This window comes from Panthera onca, chromosome C1 (genome assembly GCF_046562875.1).
Source record: "Panthera onca isolate mPanOnc1 chromosome C1, mPanOnc1 haplotype 2, whole genome shotgun sequence".
Lineage (NCBI taxonomy): Eukaryota > Metazoa > Chordata > Mammalia > Carnivora > Felidae > Panthera > Panthera onca.
Window position 1 is genome coordinate 190,057,766 of NC_138346.1, and position 19,632 is coordinate 190,077,397.

Consider the following 19,632-nt stretch of genomic DNA (forward strand, 5'->3'; position numbering starts at 1 on the left):
ATTTTTGGAAAGTGCTTAAAATCTCTCCTGGAAAGGGAGCTGGAAGGCAGCCTGCTTTCTCCCTCCTGCCTGTGCCCTGGTTGACAAGCAGCCACTCTTTCCTCCCAATGAAACACCATTGTGGTGCCCAGAGAACCCCCTCAGCCCATGAAAGGAAAGGGATGGTGCTCACTCCGGCCCTAGGAGGGGAAGAGGGGGCTTTTGGGAAACTGGGAAAGGCAGTTGGTCAATCCATGGTGGGGAGTTCAGGGAGGCTTGGCAGGACTCTTGGTGGGCAACCTGGACACCCGTTCATTCAGGGGGAGGGTAGCTTCACTGGCTAGCCTCCAGGCTGCCTGGACCCATGCCTACATCCCCTTGTCTGGATAACCCAGCCCAGAGGAGTGGGTTTCTTCCCAGTATTCTGGGCCTGGAAATCCAGGGAGCATCCATAGCTCCTGTGGTCTTGATGGAGTAGGCAATGCCATACTCAAGGCCAGGGAACAAGGGGTGCTGGCTGGCACTGCCGCTTTGGGGCTGGGGAGCCTAGGTGAATGTCAGAGTCTACCTCTAGCCCCATGGATGTTGTCTGGGTGTGGATAGGAAGCCTGATGCCCCTTTGGTCCGGTCCTCTGCCTATGATGCCTTCTTAAGTCTAGGGTCCTTGGGTTTGAGGCCTGAAGTGGTGGGGAGAGGGCCTTTCTGGGCTAGGCCTGGTCACCAGAGGGTTAACTAGCCACCACCACCACCACCCCCCCCACCCCCCAAGAATTGCTGCCAGCCACCAATTAGTCTGTAATCAGGCAGCTGCCAACTGTCCCTGGGGGCATGTGGGCAGCCTAATGGGGCATTCTCTGGTTGGGGGTTGGGGGAGGTGACTGGGGAAGGGGTCTGTGAAATCTGTGCTTAAACCAAGCACTGTGCCCTTCTGAACCTGTTTAGGGCCAATAGACCCTCCTTCCTGACCTCAGTGCTGGGCTGCCTGGCATAGGGACCTCCAGCCCTGGGGTTCCACACGTACTCGACCTTCTGCAAGGTATGAAGTCCAGAGTCAGGCAAACTTGACTTCAGACCCACCTCTGCCACTTTCTGGCTGCTATTGAGGAAATCCCTTCCCCTCTCGGAGCCTCCTTCAGTAAAACAGTCCCACCTTCCAGTTCTGCTGGGAGGAGTGAATGAAATGGTGGATTTGAACTGCTTCACATAGTACCTGGCACTCAGGGAAGCTTGGGAGAGAACTACTGAACTCACTAGCAACCCCTGTGCCAAGGACTTGACGGGACAGGCAGGCAGAAAGAAGCCAGGTATTGGGGACCCAGCCCGGGACCAGGTTCCCTTCCCTCAGGGCATGTGGTTGTGGGCCAGGCGCTGTCTCTGTCTTAACTCTCATCTCTCCCTCCTTGCTCACAGACGTTTCTGGTCTCGGGCATTAATTGGATTTTCCTCTGCAGAGCCTGGGCCAAGCCGCTACTTTCTGGGCTCCCCCTATCCCTAACCAGGTGCTACGCTCTGTGGGGTCTTTCAGGGGTCTGCGTGATGTCTGCAGCTGCAACAGCAGCTGGCCCTTTAAGGAGGGAAGAAAACAATTATCTGGCCTGGGCATTGCATCAGCTGGAGGCTGGAGGGTCCCTGGGGAAGGGGGGGCAGGCTGGTGGTTGATTTCATTAGTGCCATGTGAGAACTCTCACCCGAGTCTGCCCCGCTCCCCAGCTGCAGCCTCCTGCCCCCAGCAGCTGCCGCCCCAGCCCCATTGCTTCCCCCTACCCCACCCCAAAAGCACCACCTTGGAGGACTCTGTGCACCCCCAGAGCATGTCATGGGCCCTGGGCAGAGAGGAGTGAGGAAGTTTCTCTCTCACTGGCTTTTTGCTGACTTGGGATGCAGGGTATACCTCCTGTACCAGCATTTTGCTGACAGTGGGGGTGTCTCCCCCATTAGTGTTTGGCTGACCTGGGGGGTATTTCTACTACACTGGCATTTTGTTGACCCAGGGGAGGGGTGACTTCTACACCGGCCTCTCACTGATGGGGGTGCTGCCTTCTGCGCTAGGGTTTTGCTGATCTCACAGGGTAGCTGAGCTGCCTGGGTGTGTGTGTGAACTGAAGGCATGGGTGAGAAACAACTCTCCCTGGTTGGAAGGGAGCTGGCTCCAAACAGTGAGTCATAGGGACAGAGGGGATGCCACGTATTTGGGCACCAGACAGGCCTGGGTTCAAATCCTGCATTCTCCACTTATAGGTTCTGTTGCCACTTCAGGCAGGTGGTCTCAGACTCCTCTGGAAAATAGGAATAATTTACATTCATAGTCCACCCCCATCTGGAAGGTGCTTGGGGATTAGATACAGTAACTGGATGTACAACACCCAGCCCAGGCCTGGCAGGTGGGGCGTGGGGAGGATACTCTATGATGATTCTCTTCCCCTTGCAAGTTTGAGCTTCTCCCACCTTGAGCTCGAGATGCCTGGACAAGAAAAAGAGGACTAGGGGGGAGTGGAGAGAAGGGGAGAAGGAGTGCAGGACCCTCCTGCCTCTGTTGCAGGGGGATGCCTTCAGACACCTGATGTACCAAGCATTGTGAGCCAAGCAGCCCTGCCTCCATGGAGCCTGCTTTCTAGCCCAGGATGGTCCAGGGCAGGTGATTGCCCCTGTATCGTGTGTCAAAAGGAGAGATTCAGGGAGCCTAGAGTGACCAGGAGTTGAGGCAAAGAAGCAGCGATGAGGAGAGGGACCAGTGTGGGCTAAGGCCTGGGTGATGGCAGGTGGGGCCTGGTATGGGGGAGGGGAGGACAGAAGTGGAGGAGAGAGGGTAGAGAGTGCACAGGTAGCAGAGGGCGGACCTCCCTGGTCCAGCAGGATACTAAAGGCTTGGGAGTTATCCTGAGGCCAGTGGCAGCCCCTGAAGGGCTTTAAGGCAAGGAGGCAGGGTTTCATGTCCAGAGAGCGTGGGCTAGGGTCTGCGGCTCTCGGGCAGAGCCTTCTCAGGAGTGACCTTTTGCCCTCTCACACCCCCTTCCCTGTGTAGCAGCCCTGGTGCCCAGGGAGCTCGTTGTTTATGTGGCTCTCCCCAGGAGGGGGCCAGTCCCAGTCCCTTCAGCTCCCTCCCCCTGGGCCTTGTTGACAACGTTCACCCCTTGGGGCCAGGTTCTCCCTACCTCCCCAGGAAGCCAGAGGGTAAGAGGCAGGGCTTCGGCACCAAGCTGGTCTACGTTCACATCCTAGCTCTGCATTGCACGAGGCAGGTGACTTCTGGCAAGGCACACCCCATCTCTCAACCTCCATGTCCTCAACCATAAGACAGAATTGATGTTATTTCTATAGGAAGGATAAAACGAAATTCCAGATGGAAATTATGGAACCCATTCCAATGTCATTTGGCACGTTACTTTGTAGCATGGCACTGACGTCTACTCCAGGCCAGGCCCAGGGCTGGGTGGGGGCGGGGACAGGGCTGGCTTCACGAGTCTGGTTGCACGGAGCCCTGGGTTAGAAGGACCCCACCCTCAGTTTTACTGTCACCGTCTTGAAATTCCTAATTTTGAACAAGGGGTCCCACATTTTCCTTTAGCACTGTGCCCTCCATTGTACGTAGCCCTACAAATTGGGTAAGGGTAGGGAGAGGCCGGGAGAGACACAGACTGACAAATAGTTCCCAAGTGGAGGAGGTGTAAGGTGGAGGGCATGACTAACTGTCCCAAGGTGGGCGGGATGTTAATAATAGTAACATTTATTTAGTGCTTACTGTGTGTTAGGTTCTCTGCTAAGTACTCATCCTCAAACAGCCCCATGAGGTAGGTAGTATTATTGCCATTATACAGATGAGGAAAGTGAGGTTACATTTGGCCAAAGTCACACAGCTATCAAGAGGCAGAACTGGGATTCAAACCCAGGTTGTTGGACAGCACAGTGCATGCCCGGACCAGAAGTCTTCTCTAGGAGAAGGGGTCCCCTGAGCCGAGTCTGAAGGTAACTCGGAGGAAGAAGAGGGCTGTCTCTGCCGGAAAGCGTCTGTGCTGAGGCCCGATGCTTGGCCAGGAGAGTGGGAGCCAAAGCCTGATGCCCCCTGGGGCTGAGGGAATTAACCTTTGGATTTTGTGGTTCTCACTTGCCAGGCTCAGAGCTCTTGGTCACTCTTGCCCCCAGGCCCTGCTGCCCCCAGGATTCCTCCCAGCTGTCCCTGCTCTCGTCTCGCTGCCCTGCCCTCTCCTCCTCCGCTGCCCGGTAATCTCCTTACCCTCTTGAGTTGAGTGATCTCTTCTGGGCTCAAGCCCTGCAGGTCTAACCACATTTAGATGTCTCACAATCAGCCTAGAGTCCAAACCCAGGTCCCCAGCTCCGCCTGCCAGCACCTGCTCTGCCTCCAACATCCCCAGCTCATTTCTGCTGCCACCATCCACCCACTTGCTCAAGCTGGAAAGCTGGAAGTTCTCCTGGACACCTCCCTCTCCCTCACCCCCACAGCCCACAGCCATCCTCAGCAATCGTGTTAGCTGTCCTGTGTTTCTCTCCCTGCCCACCGCCCCATGCCAGACCACCATCGGTGCCCACCTGAACCGCAGCGATAGCCTCCTAGACTGGGCTCTGTACGTTTCTGTTCTTGCCCCGCTTTGTTTCATTTTTCACACTGTGGCCAGAGTGATCTTCTAAAGATAAATGTTTGACTGTATCATTTCCCCGTGTAAGACCCTTCTAAGACTTCTTGGAATAAAAGCCAGACTCTGATGTAGTCTGCAGGGCCCTGCGTGATCTGGTCCTTGCCTACCTTTTTCGATCATCTGGTCCCATTCTCCTCTCTCCCAGCAGCAGGACTTTCACACATGTTCCTTCATCCCGGAATGCACTCCTCCTAGTGCCTTGTTAACTCCTACTTATCCTTCAGAGACATATCAGCTCTTGTGGCATTCCCACAGTGAAGCGTAACAACCAGAAACTGAACACCGCCCCCCTCCGTGGGACCTCATACTTCTTCAGGACACTCAGGACACTGGAGTTGCTTCTCCCTTGTTTCTCTGTCTTGCTGGCCTGTGAACTCCGTGGGGTCAGGGGTCCTGTTTTGCCCAGCCCCAGCACCCAGTAGGTACACAGTGAGCTGCTCAGTGGATGAAAGGGCTAGATGAATCATTGCTGCAGTACCCTAACTGGCCTCCCTGCCTTCAGGCCTGCCTTCTCCAGTCCTTTCTTCGCGGGGGCCCCAGAGCGATCTTTCTAAAGCACAGAACTGACCCTGTCACCCCCTGCTACTTAAAATACTTCAATAGCTCCCTATTGCTGACAGGAAAGGCCTCATCTTCTTAGCATAGAATTCAAAGCCCTTTGTGATCTGCACCCGACCGGCCTCTCCAGCTTCGTCTTCCCTGCTCCCCCACCACACTTTGAACTGCTGGCAGTTCCTGTAACACGTCAGGCTGTTTTGTGCCTCTGTGCCTCTGCACTTGCTGTTCCCGCCGCCTGTAATGCCTCCCCACCCCAGCTTTCTCTCCCTGGAGAACGTCCTTCACTCTTCAAAACTGGTTTAGCTGCCACCTTTGCTGGGAAGCCTCTGAGGACCCTCCTGGCGCTTCCTGGACAGAGCTAACCCACCCTCCCTCGGCCACATCTTCTCAGAGTCTACATCTCGACAGACGTCGACTCTTCCTCATCTCCCGGTCAGCTGAGCTCATCCAGGGCAGGCACAGTGATTTTTTTTTTTTTTTTCCCTCCAGGATTGTCCATCTTTGTGCCTCTTAGCTCCCAGCTTCTCCCCCGTCTTAATTGGGTCTCCGCTTGTATATAGAAACCGACTCAGGTCAGCTTCGGTAATAAAGAAGGGTTTATTACCAGGACACAAGAGATTCCTGAGAACTGAGGGGCAGAAAGATCGTTAGCCTCTGGGAGGCAGAAACTGTAGGCCAGGAGAAATGGAAGCAGCCATTCTCTGCACCTTGCTGGCCGCCTTTAGCTTTCTTTCTCCACGGACTGGTTTTTCCTGCTTTACCAGACCCTGAACTACCTATAGTTCCTGTACTGTGTCCTGCGTTCCCGCCACATTCAGAGAGGGAACCCAGGGTTCGCCAGATCCAAATCCAAACTTGTATGAGAGGATCTGATTGGCTCAGAGTTGGTCAGGTGCCCACCCTGGTCCAATCAACTGCAGCCTGCTGGGAAGGCTCTCAAAGTCAGATTTGCAGACGTTGCTCTTGACCCCCTTATGGAATGGTGGTGGTGGGGAGAGTCTTTGTTATCTGGGCAAGTACTTTTTAAAAGACATCTGCTAGAATCCTTAGAGCGCCAGGCTGTGCCTGGCCCCCACCTTTCCATCTGGATAGCACCTGGAGAAAACAACCCAGGCATGTGACTTAAAGGGGTGTCTTTTCCTGGGGCAGCAATGCTAGGGCAGGCTTTGAAGAGCCTGTCAGTTGTCATTCAAAGGCCAGAGCAGAGAGATAGATAGATGAGACCCAAAATTTTCTCACTTGTCTTTGGAGGAAGAGGAGGGTGGGAGCAGACAGGATAGTTCTCCTACCAAAATCATATTCATTCTCTAAGATGGAACTCATTTCCTCTCCTCTATGAAGAACCATGCCGTGCCTACCTCCCCGCTCCCCACCGTCAGCCATTTTTTATCTGAATTAATTCTATTCTTTGTACTTCCCTCGTAATAAACATTTTTGAGCCCTTACTTTGTGCCAAACACTATGCACATGCATTATTTCATTGAATCCTCACGCCCTATTAAATAGGTACTATTATTATCCCCACTTTACAGACAAGGAAACAGGTTCGGAGAGGTGACTTTTATGGCTAGGGACACACAGTGTGACTCCAGAGTAAAAGTTCTTACCCTCCACTACTTACTCACTTGCCTGTTGGCCTTTCAGGATTGTGAGGGCCTCGCAGGCAAATACAAGATTACCATTCTCCCTCTCCTGCCCACTGCCCAGCAAGGGGCCAGCCCAGAACAAGGGATCCCAGAGATGAGACAAATGGAGACAGGTAGAGTTGAGGGTCTCCCACTCGTGGACTTAACCCTGTACAGCTATGTGATTCTGGACAAATCTCTTAATCTTTTAGAGCCTCTATTTTCTCATTCGGAAATGGGATGATAATTCCCGGTACGCAGCTCATACTAGATAGTGGCTCTAAGGATAATTGGTAAATGGGAAAGAACTGAGCAATTTCTAAGGATTATTGTTACCAGATTGGACTGTGGTAACAGGGCTCCAGCTAGCCACTGTGCCCAAGCCTAGAGCTTCCCACCGTGGGTAGTAGCACCTTCAGTGAGACCTGAGGTGACTTTCAGTGGCTCGCAGACCTGTCATGACAGAGCATTGGCTCCCATAGTGAGAAAGTTGGTTCCCTTTCCACTCCATCAAGTCCAAATTTGTCCCAGGGAGAAAGTGCCAGTATGTCTTTAACAACTTGCCAACACTGCTGCCCTTCCCTTTTTAACAAAGAGGTCTTGACTGGCAACTCCAGGTAACTAAAATTTAGTAATACAGCTTTGCTTTTACTGTAGGTATTGTACTTTCATCTTCTACTTATTAAAAGCAACAATAGTTGCATTTATAGTAGTAACACAAAATTTCTCCTTATAATAAATGCGTATAAGTTAAAAGTGTCAATGTCAGCACAATAAATAAGGAGCAGTACAAGAGTATGGCAGAAATCATTGAGAGGGCACACAGTGTTATGCGGATAATGCAAAATTGGGAAGTGTTGTGGGGATGTCAGAGACATGGACTGTTCACCTGGGTAATATTGAAGGTGCCTTCCACCTGCCTGGAAAACGTAGGGGTCTCTTCCTGCTCCGCCAGCCTGCTTCCCTCTCCTCACCACATGCCCCGTCTTGAGATTCTTTCAGAAAATCCTGCCATGATTATTCTGCAGACAGAATTTGTGCCACTCTTCCCTCAGTCCACGAGAGAGGGAGGCTCTTGGAGTTGGGGTGTCTAGACGGCGGTAGGATGCCCCCTCATCTCTGAGGCGGCATGTGGGCACTCCTGGGGAGAGCAGGAGCTGTAGACTCCACAGTTCTCCTGGTCCCCAGGCACAACACAAACCTCAGGGCCTCCCAGAGGGCAGGAGTCCCAGGGAGCACAGAGGCCGTGGGAGCTGCCAGTGAGGGCAAGGCCATCCCTGGAGCCTGGTGCCCCAGAGCTTGGGGCCCCGGGGCCACAAAGCCAGGAGGCTTCGGGGTCTCAAAGGTTCCCTTTCCCCAGTTACCCCCTTCCCATCCCTTTGTGCCGCTGCCTACTTGCCCCCGGGGATTAGGCAGCAACCCTGGGAGTCCTCAGAGGACACAGAATTTATCCACAGGAGTCAACACTGGGGCCAGGCAGGAGGGGTGGAGGTCCCGCCTGACTCTTCCCCAGTCCCCAGTCCCATGTCCACAGCAGGAGGGCAGGCCTGGGCTCCAGGAGGGTGGGGGGCCTGGGTAGTGTGAGACATGTGCTCCTGTATCCACGGTGAATGTCTGAGGGTCTCTGTGAAAGCATATTGTGTGTGTGTGCACGTGTGTGACAGAGAGTAAGTGTGTGTGTGTGTGTATGTGTGTGTGTGTGTGATGAATGTAGCTCTCCAGCATACTGTGTGTGTGTGTGTGTGTGTGTGTGTGTGTGTGACAGAGTGTGTGTGTGTGTGATGAATGTAGCTCTCTGGCATGGTGTGTGCATGTGTGTGTGCCTGTGTGACTGTGTGTGTGTGTGTGATGAGTGTCGCTCTCCAGCATACTGTGTGTGTGCGTGTGCGTGTGACTCTGTGTGACTGTGTGTGTGTGTGTGTGAGATGAGTGTCGCTCTCCAGCATACTGTGTGTGTGCACGCGCGTGTGACTCTGTGTGTGTGTGTGTGTGAGATCCATGTAGCTCTCCGTGGTGATGTACTTCTGAACGATATATCTGAAGGACTGTGAGCGCATGTCGTACGTGTGTGCGCACACAGCGTGTGATATGTGCATCTGTGGTAAATGTATTGCGTGGGATAAATCTGAGGTTCTCTGTGAGGGAGTTTTTGTGCAGCATGTGAGTTTGCGTATGTGTGGCAGGGCGTCTGATGTGCGTGTGGGTCTGTAGTGAACTCATCTCCACGTGGTGCGTGTCTGTGAGGCATATTGTGTGTGTGCTGTGTGTCTAGGTGGCTGGCTGCTGGGTGCGGTGTGTGCCTGTTATTCTGTGTGGCCGCTGGCTTTGTACAGCGCGCATCCGAATACGTGGTGTGTCTGAGTGGCCGCGGGAAGCCGTGTGGCGTGCGCGCGGGTCTTTGTGCCCGGGCAGGGGCGGGGGCGCAGAGCAGTGGGCCCGGGAATGCTGAGCGTGCCTGAAGGTGGCGCCTGCCCCAGCCGGGCCGTGCCGTGGGTGTGCTGGGTTCCCGGGGAGGGTCCCCAGAGCTCGGCGGGAGCGGGTGGCGCCTTCCGGCTAGGCGCGGGGCTGGTAACCAGAGCCCCTTCCCCCATGAAATATTGATCGGCCTCGCAGCAGCCCTGGAGAAACAGGGGCCAGGGGGAGGGGAGCGAGCGGACCGGCCGCTGTCCATGGTGCTGCCGGGAGGGGGGAGCGAAATCTTCCCCATCCACCAACATGCTCTGGCTGGGGCCCCTGCCTCGGAGGATGAGCTTGCCTGCTCCTATCCCCTGTGTCTCAGTTCCGCCACCCCATCTAGGAAGGGAGAACAGGGATCAAACGGGCATTTTGGAGGATCTACCATCTTCTGCCCCCTTCCCCCCCGCTGTGGCTAGGCTAAAAGTAGGGCTGTGTTTGGCTGAGACAACCCTAATATACACCTGTGGTCCTGGTGTGATTGTTGGTAGCATCTCTGCTTACTCTCAAAAGTCTTATTTGGATGATAAATTATGTGCATCCCCACAATAAGGCTTTGCTCCAAAGACCTCTTATCCCACCTTCTCTGCTCCGGGGTGGGGGAGGGGTTCTGTAGGTTCTGGGGGTGTGAGCACTAAGTGTGTTTGCAGGTGAGGGGATGGTCCTTCCTGTGCTAGGGCTGATCTGGAATAAGTGCTTGGGAGCCCCAGGCCCCTTGGGATCGTGCTGAAGCCCAGACATTCCCCAGGGAATCCGTCCTCTTCTCCACCAATCCAAATCCTGCTTTCTATTCAAGCTGTGCTTCTTTTTTCAGGCCTAGACTTTCCTTGCCCATCTACATTCTTGGCTGGGCAAGTCTTCCCTTGGTTTTGATGTGACGGTGTGGTAGGGCCTCCAGGTTGGCCATCTGTATACTCATGGCATTTTCTCTGACTTCTCTGCTGATACTCCCTTCTTCACTGGATTCTATATTCCTCCTATCCCTCGCCCTTTGCTCACTTTGTACTCCCCTCTGGGCATTCTCTTTCCTTTCCATATGCCACTTTTCCCCTCAGGGTACACATCCAAATCCTGCCCACTTACATTGCTCTCCTGAGCTCCAGTGAATCTGCTTACCTGCCCAATGCCTCTACGTGGGAGTTGCAGTATTATCTCAGACTCATCACATCTAAGATGGGACTCATCTTCCCCTTAAGCCAGTGTTTTCCTCTGGGACCTCAAGCCTTGCTGATGGCACCTCTCAGTCTCTACCCTTCCTATAAATCACTTTGGATTCTGTTTTTTCCTCTCCCCAACTTCGTCCCATCACTAACTCTAGGCAATGCCCCAAGCCTTCTCATGACTCCTGACCACCCTTTTCCTCTTCCCATCTGCATTGTCTGAAGCAGTGCAGTCTTCTTATCTGCTTTTTGACTGTTTTTCCTTCTGTCAGGCTTTCTTCTGATTCTGCACTCAGTGTCAGATTGAGCTCTGTAAAACATTACATCTAAGTCATGTCAGATTTCACTCCTTACAGGATTAAAGTCAAGCTTCTTAGCCCTGCATTCAGAGCCCTTCACTGGCTGTGCCAAGCCTACCTTTTTAGCCTTCTCTTCCGCAATTGTACTTACCTCCTGTTCTATCTGCACTGCCCTATTCACCATCCTGTGAACATAACACTTCCTCTCTTGTCCTTCCCAGGTAGTTTCCATTTCTCTCCTGCCACTTCTATCTCTCCTAATCCTGCTGATCTTTTGAGGTATTCTGCAATGCACTTCCCAATGTGCCTTTTCTAGTCTCCTCATCCTGAAGCATTCACTCTTTTTTTTTTTAATGTTTACTTTTGAGAGAGAGAAAGCATGAGTGGGGGAGGAGCAGAGAGAGAGGGAGACACAGAATCCAAAGCAGGCTTCAGGCTCTGAGCTGTCTGCCCAACGCAGGGCTTGAACCCATGGACAACAAGATCATGACCTGAGCCGAAGTCGGACGCTTAACTGACTGAGCCACCCAGGCACCCCCTGAAGCATTCACTCTTGAAGAACAACCAGAGTATTTAATTTTTAACTTTCAGTGCCTTGGGTCGCCCATAGACCAGCAACATGGGTATCACCTGAGACCTTGTTAGAAATGCAAAATCTCAGGTTCCACTTGGGACCCATGGGATTGAAATCTGCATTTCAACAAGATCCCCAAGTGATTTGTGTGAATATTTAAGTTTGAGGGTAGGATCTTTTGTTTGGGAATGGCCTTCAGCCAGGGCTGGTGGTGTTCTTAAGTGCCAAGTCTAACAGCCCCCATCAGGTGACAGGTGGCACATCTGGCCAGATCCCACGAGCTATGAGAAGGGGTGGATGGTTGAGATGGCTGTGAAGCATGCATACTTTGCCTGGCCCCTCCTACCTGGAATCTATGCCCCAAAAGGCCCCAGAGCTCAAGCTCTGTAAATCTGACTCGAGAAAGTACTCTAGCGACACAAGGAGGAATCAATTAATCGATGAAAAAGTAGTTATCAAGCATATAGCAGAACTTCTTCCTCTTCACAAAACACATACTGGTGGAAATGACTGTTATTTTAATGTATATTTTGAAAAGAAAAATATGTATTTTAGTTTTTCTTTATGATCGCATCAATACAGTTTCTAAAGTGGGAACTTAAAAAAACACGGTATGTCACATGAAGAAAATAAAAATAACTCACAATTCTACTATCCAGATATAAATATTGTCAATTTAATATTTGTTTGAGATTGTCATTCATTCCTTCAACACATTTAAAAAAAATTTTTTTTTTTTACATTATTTATCTTTTGAGAGACATAGAGAGACAGAGCACAAGTTGGGGAGGGGCAGAGAGAGAAGGAGACACACAATCCGAAGCAGACTCCAGGCTCCGAGCTGTCAGCACAGACCCCGACGCGGGGCTCAAACTCACAAACCGTGAGATCATGACCTGAGCCAAAGTCGGACGCCCGACCAACTGAGCCACCCAGGCGCCCTCAACACATTTTTACAGAGCCAGGCCTATGCCAGGCACTGGAGGTTCAGGGTGAAGAAGACATGGTTTCTGTTTTAGGTGGAGTGTGGGAGACAGGCATTAAACAAATTAAGAATAGCAGTATATGAGTTTCCTAGGGCAGCTATAACAAACTGGGTGGCCTAAAACAATAGAAACTTATTCTCTAACAGTCCTGGAGGCAGGTGGCAGGATTGGTTCCGCTGAGGGAGATGCTGTTCCGTGGCTCTCTCCTAGCTTCTGGTGACCGCTGGCAATCCTTGGTGTTCTTCAGTTTGTTGCTGTATCAGTCCAAACTCTGCCCACATCATCATGTGGCATTCTCCCTGTGTGTCTCTGCCTTCATGTGGTTGCATTCTAACATTTATTTATTTTTGAGAGCCAGAGACAGGGCAGGAGTAGGGGAGGGGCAGAGAGAAAGGGAGACACAGAATCCAAAGAAGGCTCCAGGCTCTGAGCTGTCAGCACAGAGCCTGACATGGGGCTCGAACTCATGAACCGGGAGATTGTGACCTAAGCCGAAGTCGGACGCTTAACCAACTGAGCCACCCAGGCGCCCTTCATGTGGTTGCATTCTTATGAGGACACCAGTCATATTGGATTAGAGACCCACCCTACTCCAGCATGACCTCAGTGTAACTAATGACATCTGCAATGACCCTATTCCAAAACAAGGTCAGATTCTGAGGTACTGGGGTTACTACCTCGACATATCTTTCCCGGGGGGAGAATTCAACCCATAACGGGCAGGGACAGTACAGAGTCTGGGAGAGCATGACAGGGGGAGTCATTTTGGGAAGACTCTCCTAGGAAATGACCTTCCAACTGGGACTGAGCAATGAATAGGGATTAGCCAGGCAAAGGCAGCACACAGAGAAACAGAGGGCATCAGAACATGAGGGTGGGGGTCAGCTGGAGAAGAACATTCCAGGCAGACAGGAGACACAGGGCACTTTTGAGGAATGGAAAAAAGGCAAGTGCAGCTGGAATACAGAAGCAGAGCAAGAGCACGGGACGATCTGGCTCACTTGGCTTGTGGGCCTTGGTGTGAGGGGTTTTTACCTTCTCCTGAAAGAATTAGGGAGCTATGGCAAGCTGTCTTGCAGGAGTGATTCATTCTGCCTTGTGAATGATCTCACAAAACTGAGCTGTCTGAAGGCTGTGTGCTTCCTCTATATTCCCCAGTTCTGAGGGAAGACACATGGCCATGTCCTCAGGAGCCCCCTGGCTGAGGAAAGACACACGGTAGCTCTGTCTGAGGAATGGAGGCATGGCCGTGTCTTCAGCAGCCCCTGGTTCAAAGGGGGAGGACAAGCCCTGCCCTCAGGAACCTTGATCTGAGCAGGACACAGGGTGCAACCAGCTCTGGGTCTATCTTGCCCTTCAGTGTCCTGAGCTCTTGGAGTTGTGGACAGAGCTTTGGGTCCGGCTGCCCCACCCTCTGCCCTGCCATGAAGACTGTCTGAGAATGTGTCCAGGGTAGGCACATGACCCACGTAGGTCCCTGGAGCCAGAGGCGCCAAAGCTGAGGGAGGCCAGGGGCTAGGTTTTGCAGGGGCTATATCCTGAGCACCTTGCTGCCCTCAAAGAATGTCTGGCTATTTCCTTTCTATGCAGGAACTAGCCTGGTGCTCAACCCATCCCTCACCACACCCTCAGAGACTCTTTACTGTGTGTGACAGGAGAGGGCCCCCCTGCCCAAAGCTGCCTTTCCTCCCTTGCCTGGGCTGGGTGGGCCAGGCTGGGTGGAGGAGAAGTGGGTCAGCTTGGTAGCCATGGTGACAGCAGCTGCTCCCTGCCAGCCTTCTCATCTCCTCACCACAAACCTCACCGATGAGCTCTTTTGTCCGGCCTGCAGGGATGGGGGCCAGGAGGGTGGTACTCAGGGCCGGAGCTGGTATGAGTGTGTACGTATTCAAGCTCGCACAAGCACCTGCTCAGAGCTGGTGTGCGTGCCTCAGCCAAGAGAACCCAGGATCCAGGTATGACCCTTCCTACTTCCCTGCCCACTAAAGGGATGGGGCTCCTCCCACCTCCCTGGGCTGGGCAGAGGCCAAGGAGGGGTGTGTGTGTTTGAGTGTGCGTGGGTGTGTACACATATGTGAGTCTGCAAACGCCTGTGACTGTCAATGTGGCTGCTTCTGTGCACCTTTGTCTTGGGGGTGCATGTGCCTGTCTGTGTACGTAGGGGATTATGTCTTTTAAGTGTATATCATCCGTCTGGGTCGGTATGGTGTGTGACCACACATCTGAAACTCAGTGCCCTGTGTCTCCCCCTGTGTGTGTATAGTGTTGTGCATGTGAGTCTGGCTTGGGGGAGACAAAGGTCACATAATCAGGAGGAGACCTGGCATGGTGCTCCCCATGCAAGCTGGGTGTGCTCCCTCAGCCCAGCCTGCCTCCCCCACCATATGCCAGCCTTGTCACCCGCCCATCTTTTCCTGGGGGTGGGGTAAAGCAGGGCTAGAAAAAAAAGAGAACCCTTCTCCCCTTCTGTGGATGCAGACACTGGCCCCTGACATGGACACAGATTGGTACGGGAGATGTAGCGGGAAGCCCTGGTGGTGGACCGGGATTGGGTCGGGGCCCTCAAAAGTCAGACCCAGCACCCAGTGAGGGCCCAGGAGCTGAGAGGCTGGCAAAGAAAAGCACAGTTTCACGTGCCAGCTCCCACCTCAACTGAGAGGCACAGGGACCCACATCCCACGCTGTCCTGCACTCTGGGGGGAAGCAGGTGAGAGGTGATCCTCTCGGTCTCTGAGCCTTCCCATGAAGTGGTTGCACCCGGTGCGCAGTCCGGCCCAATGAGCACTGACACCCACACAGTCCTTCCCTGTTAACAAAGGCACCATTATGAGTAGTAACAGTGTAGTTGGCCAACCGAGCATTTAGCACGTTACCGATCCTTATTTTGTAGCATCTCATCTAATAATCCTAAGGCAGGCATTATTATCCCCACTCTAGTGGTGAGGAGCAGTAGGCTGGGGGGGGGGGGGGGGGTCGGTTGTTAAGGAAATTGCCCGGCGTCATACGGCTTGCAAGTGACAGATCTAGGTTTTGAACCAAGTAGGTCTGCCTCCAAAGCCTGTGTTTTTAATCAGCGTTTTCCTGCTCCTCGTTATCCCATCCGACACCAAGTCCAGCCTGGAAAGAGGGGCTGCGTCCAGGTGGCAAGTAGACATTCCCCACCCCCCACCCCCCCCACCCCCCCGCACAGAAGAGGAGACGGAAGTTCAGAGAGGCTGAACGACTTGTTCGGGGTCACATGGCTGGGGGTGGAGCCAGAAGTGCTCCACCCCCCATCCCGGGGTATCTCACAGTATCTGGGGAGGGACATCCCTTCAGTGGGAGGAAGGACTGAGGAAGAAAGAGTAAGATGTAGAGCTCCTTAGCCGTTGGACCTCCATTTGTCCCTCGTGTGTTAAAAGTCGTAAAATTATGGGTGGGGCTTCAGCAGCAGTTTGACATTAACGTGCCTACAGGCAGATTCGGGGACCCAGGAATTGAGATGCTTTCTACAAAGTAGGAAACAATCAGAGAGTTTAAATGATTTGCTCAACATCCCACAGCCATCTCAGAAGTCTGTCTCTTAACTCTGCAAGCTCCTGGAAGCCCTTAAAGATAGATGTTTTCACTAGCCCTTCCTCTAAACTCCCCTCTTTCCTTCCAGACTCTTATCACATCACCTCCTCCTAGAAGCTACCCTGATTGCCTTCACCTCCTTTCTTGAAAACTGCTGTCTGGGCAGAAGTTAACAGAAGCCTCGTGTAAATGCCCTAGGGGTGTGCTGTTGGTAGGGGCACAGCCCCCTGTGATGTGGAACACCACGCTCAGATTCATCAGTTGGGTGAGTTTGGGTTTTCTTCAAAGTGGGGAGGAAGCACCTGCCAGGTGATGTGGGACCTGGGAGTTAGGAGAATTGGGTTGGAGCTCTAGTTTTGTCACCAACTTCCTGTGGGACCCTGGGTGTGTCTCTTTCCCTGGGCCTTGATTTCCCACTCTGCAAAATGAAAGACTCAGGCTGGAATGGGGTTGGCAAATCTGTTTTAAATCACGGGCCACTTTTCACCAATTGGTGCTGGAGCTGTGTTGAGAGGGATTCTGAGGTTAAATCTGTCCTTGGTGGGAAAGAGATGGATTAGTGATGTCTGCTGTGGGTGGGAGAAGGAGAGAGGTGGTAAGAGCCTCAGTTATTTGCCATCCCTTCCAACCTACCAGTCCATCACCCTGTGACAGATTCCTTGGTCTCTCCTGTTGAAAGAGTGGGTAGCTAGGTTTATGTTGGGCTTTTGGATGGCCCTGTTTGACTCTCAAAACAGGCTTATGATCTGGTTAGACACATGAGGGACCTGGGTAGCCTGGCAGAGCTCTGAAACCCCTGTCAGGATTCAAGAGATGGTCTGGGGAGCGCTTAGGGTACTGTGACTCCAGGGTAGAGGCCAAACATCCATAACTGGAAAGAAAACACTAGCCTCCTTGCTTGGGAAGCTTGGAAGGTATCTGCGGGCATGGAGCTTTGGCAGGAGTGGGGACAGTAGGACTCGTCCCTGGAGGGGACACCCGAGCCATAGTAGTAGATGCTGCTGTGGCAGTAGATGGGGGTCAGCGGAGAGAACTCCAGAGTGAGGTGTCTGTGACCCGGCGAGGAAGGGCTCCCTTCCTTGAGGTGCCATGAACTGGGCTGGGAAAGGGACAGTCCTGCTCAGAGGCAGAGAATTGTTGAAGTGACTTTTGTAGAAAGGATATAGGTCATTTAGCAATCTCTTGGAACCACCAATATGTGAGATGCTGTGCTCTGTGGCTTGCTGGCCCCTCACACTCTGCCCCCATCTCTGCCTGCTGCCCCTTCCCCGTCCCTGTGGTCTCATGGCTCAGAGGGCGCTATAAGTAGGACTTACATGGGGGCCAGGTGGCTGGCTCTGTCTCTCTGTCTACCCCCCCCCCCTTTTTTAAACCTTTTTTTTTTTTTTGAGAGACAGAGACAGAGCATGAGTGGGGGAGGAGCAGAGAGAGAGGGAGACACAGATCCCAAAGCAGGCTCCAGGCTCTGAGGTGTCAGCACAGAGCCCGACGCAGGGCTCAAACTCACGAACTGTGAGATCATGACCTGAGCCAAAGTCAGACGCTTAGCTGACTGAGCCACCCAGGTGCCCCATACCCCTCTTTTTTTTTAAGTTTATTTATTTATTTTGGGGGTGGGGGAGAGAGAACGAGTGGGGGAGGGACAGAGAAAGAAGGAGAGAGAGAGAGAGAGAGAGAGAGAGAGAGAGAGAGAGAGAGAGAGAATCCCAAGCAGGCTCTACACTGACAGCACAGAATCTGATGTGGGGCTTGGACTCACGAACCATGGGATCATGACCTGAACCGAAGTCAGACACTTCACCGACTGAACCACCCCGGTGCCCCTCTGTCTTATCCCTCTTGAACTAGACTGTCAGAGAAGCAGCCAGAGCCCCCATTCTGCCAATGCAGAATGTGTTCTTAGGCTCTGCTCTCCAGTTACAAGGACTTGTAGAGATCACCTAATCCAACCCCTTCGTTTTACACACAGATGAGGAAACCAAGGCCCAGAGAAAGTGACACAAAGAATCCATAGGCATTCTAATCCCACTTTCTGATTCTTCATTCTCCCAGGCTGCCCTGCCCAGCACTCCTGCACCAGAGGTCAGGCCCTAAGACCTTGGGTCCACTGCTTTGGGTCTGGTTCCTCCTGTCCCCTTGAGGGTGGCCTATCTGGCTGGGCCCTCTGAAGCATTCACCAGCTCTCTAGGCCCCTCTGGGTGATCCCTGGGTAGTTAAAGATGAGAAAGTGGCTCCAGATGGCGCAGAGTCCTGGATGTCAAACCATCTGCTTGTCAATGTCATTCATTATTCATGAGGAAACATGAGCCCCTGGGTTGGCAGGGTCAGGAATTTTGTCCCATACTTTCTTCCCTTCTCAACCCCTGGGAGTGATAATCTTGAGCTGCCTGTAGGCTGCGCTAGGGAAGCGCTTCCTTCTCCAGCTGTGTCTGGGTGGGGTTTCTACTGCCCCCAGATGCTTGTGCCTGCTGTGGAAACCTGGCCCAGAGAGGTTTTTCTCATCAGGGATAATTTTCTTGCAGAGTTTTCAAAAAGCCGGAGACCCAGGGCAAAGCCTGAGTGAGAGGGATGGGCCTACACCTTTGGGTGAGGTCTGGGTTGATGGGGCAGGAACTGCTGAGTGTGTTCACATCTTTGTGGGAAGAGGAGACCTGGGTTCGAGTCCAGGTGTTGCCATTTCGTAGCCAAGTAGGATGGGCAAGGCCTTGACTTTTCTGATCTGTGACGTGGAGATTACCATACACCTAACACAAATAATTTAAACATTTTTAAAGTTTATTTTATTATTTATTTTGAGAAAGAGAGAGAGAGAGAGAAAACGAGTGGGGTATGGGCAGAGAGAGGAGAGAGAGACTCCCAAACAGGCTCCGCACTGCCAGCATAGAGCCCGACTCAGGGCTCAAACTCATAAACCATTAGATCATGACCTGAGCTGAAACCAAGAGTCAGACGCTTATGACTGAGCCACCCAGGTGCCCCTAACAACAATACTTTAAAGAGTAAGTTAGGCTTACGCTGGAAGCCCTCTCCCACCATTCACCAAAAGACCATGCAGGTACCCAAAAAAAACCCACACAAATTGGCACTAGAATTGGAAACTGAAGAGAAGAGATCATCATAGGCCCAAGTCCAGGGGGACTTTCCATTAGCTGCAAGGTTAATGGGGGATGGATGGAGAAATACAATCCGGGACTCTGTGTACATCACAGGGTGAGCGAAAACAGTCCAGACAACCACAAAGAAGGGAGAACACAGCTTTGACTCATCCCCACTGTCAGCCCTAATCTGCCTGGTTGGCAGGAGCCATGCTGACCAGGAGGCCAAGTGGCCACCGTTTACAGCTACCTGGGGGCTGAAATCCTCTAGAGTGGCATCCTCCCTCCTCCCTCCTTCTCCCCTGACCTGACACTTCAACTATGTCCTTTTGAAAAGGCAGATTCCCTCAGGGTGACAGGGCTGAGAGCAGAGGGTCGAGCAAAGTGACCGGAGATGGGCTGCCCTGGGAAGAGCTCTGTAGGCTGAGACAGAGCTGGGAAGGGCTGTGTGCAGAGCCTGCCGGAGCAGCCGTTTTTCCCATACTCTGAGCAGAGGGCACCTGCTGCAGCATTGGACCTTCAGCCAAGTTGTAGAGGCCGATAGCTGGAGATCCCATCTCTGTGCAACATTGAGCCACCCAGCTCCCCCAGAGTGGCTTCCAATGCCCTCTGTCTTCCCTAACACTCATCAGAACAATCCAATTTAATATTTAATTACATAATCAGTCACTCGCTGTCTGTCTCTCTTGGACTGG

General features: G+C 52.7%; 1 protein-coding gene across 3 annotated transcripts in view; it reads left to right on the plus strand.

Moving 5' to 3' along the window:
- RIMS3 (regulating synaptic membrane exocytosis 3) overlaps window positions 1–19,632 on the plus strand; it is a 52,201-nt gene that overhangs the window by 17,709 nt on the left and 14,860 nt on the right. For all 3 annotated transcript variants that reach the window (XM_060626746.3, XM_060626747.3, XM_060626744.3), the window contains one exon: window positions 15,931–16,107. The gene's annotated coding sequence lies outside the window, so the exon portion shown is untranslated. The remainder of the gene's footprint in view (window positions 1–15,930; window positions 16,108–19,632) is intronic.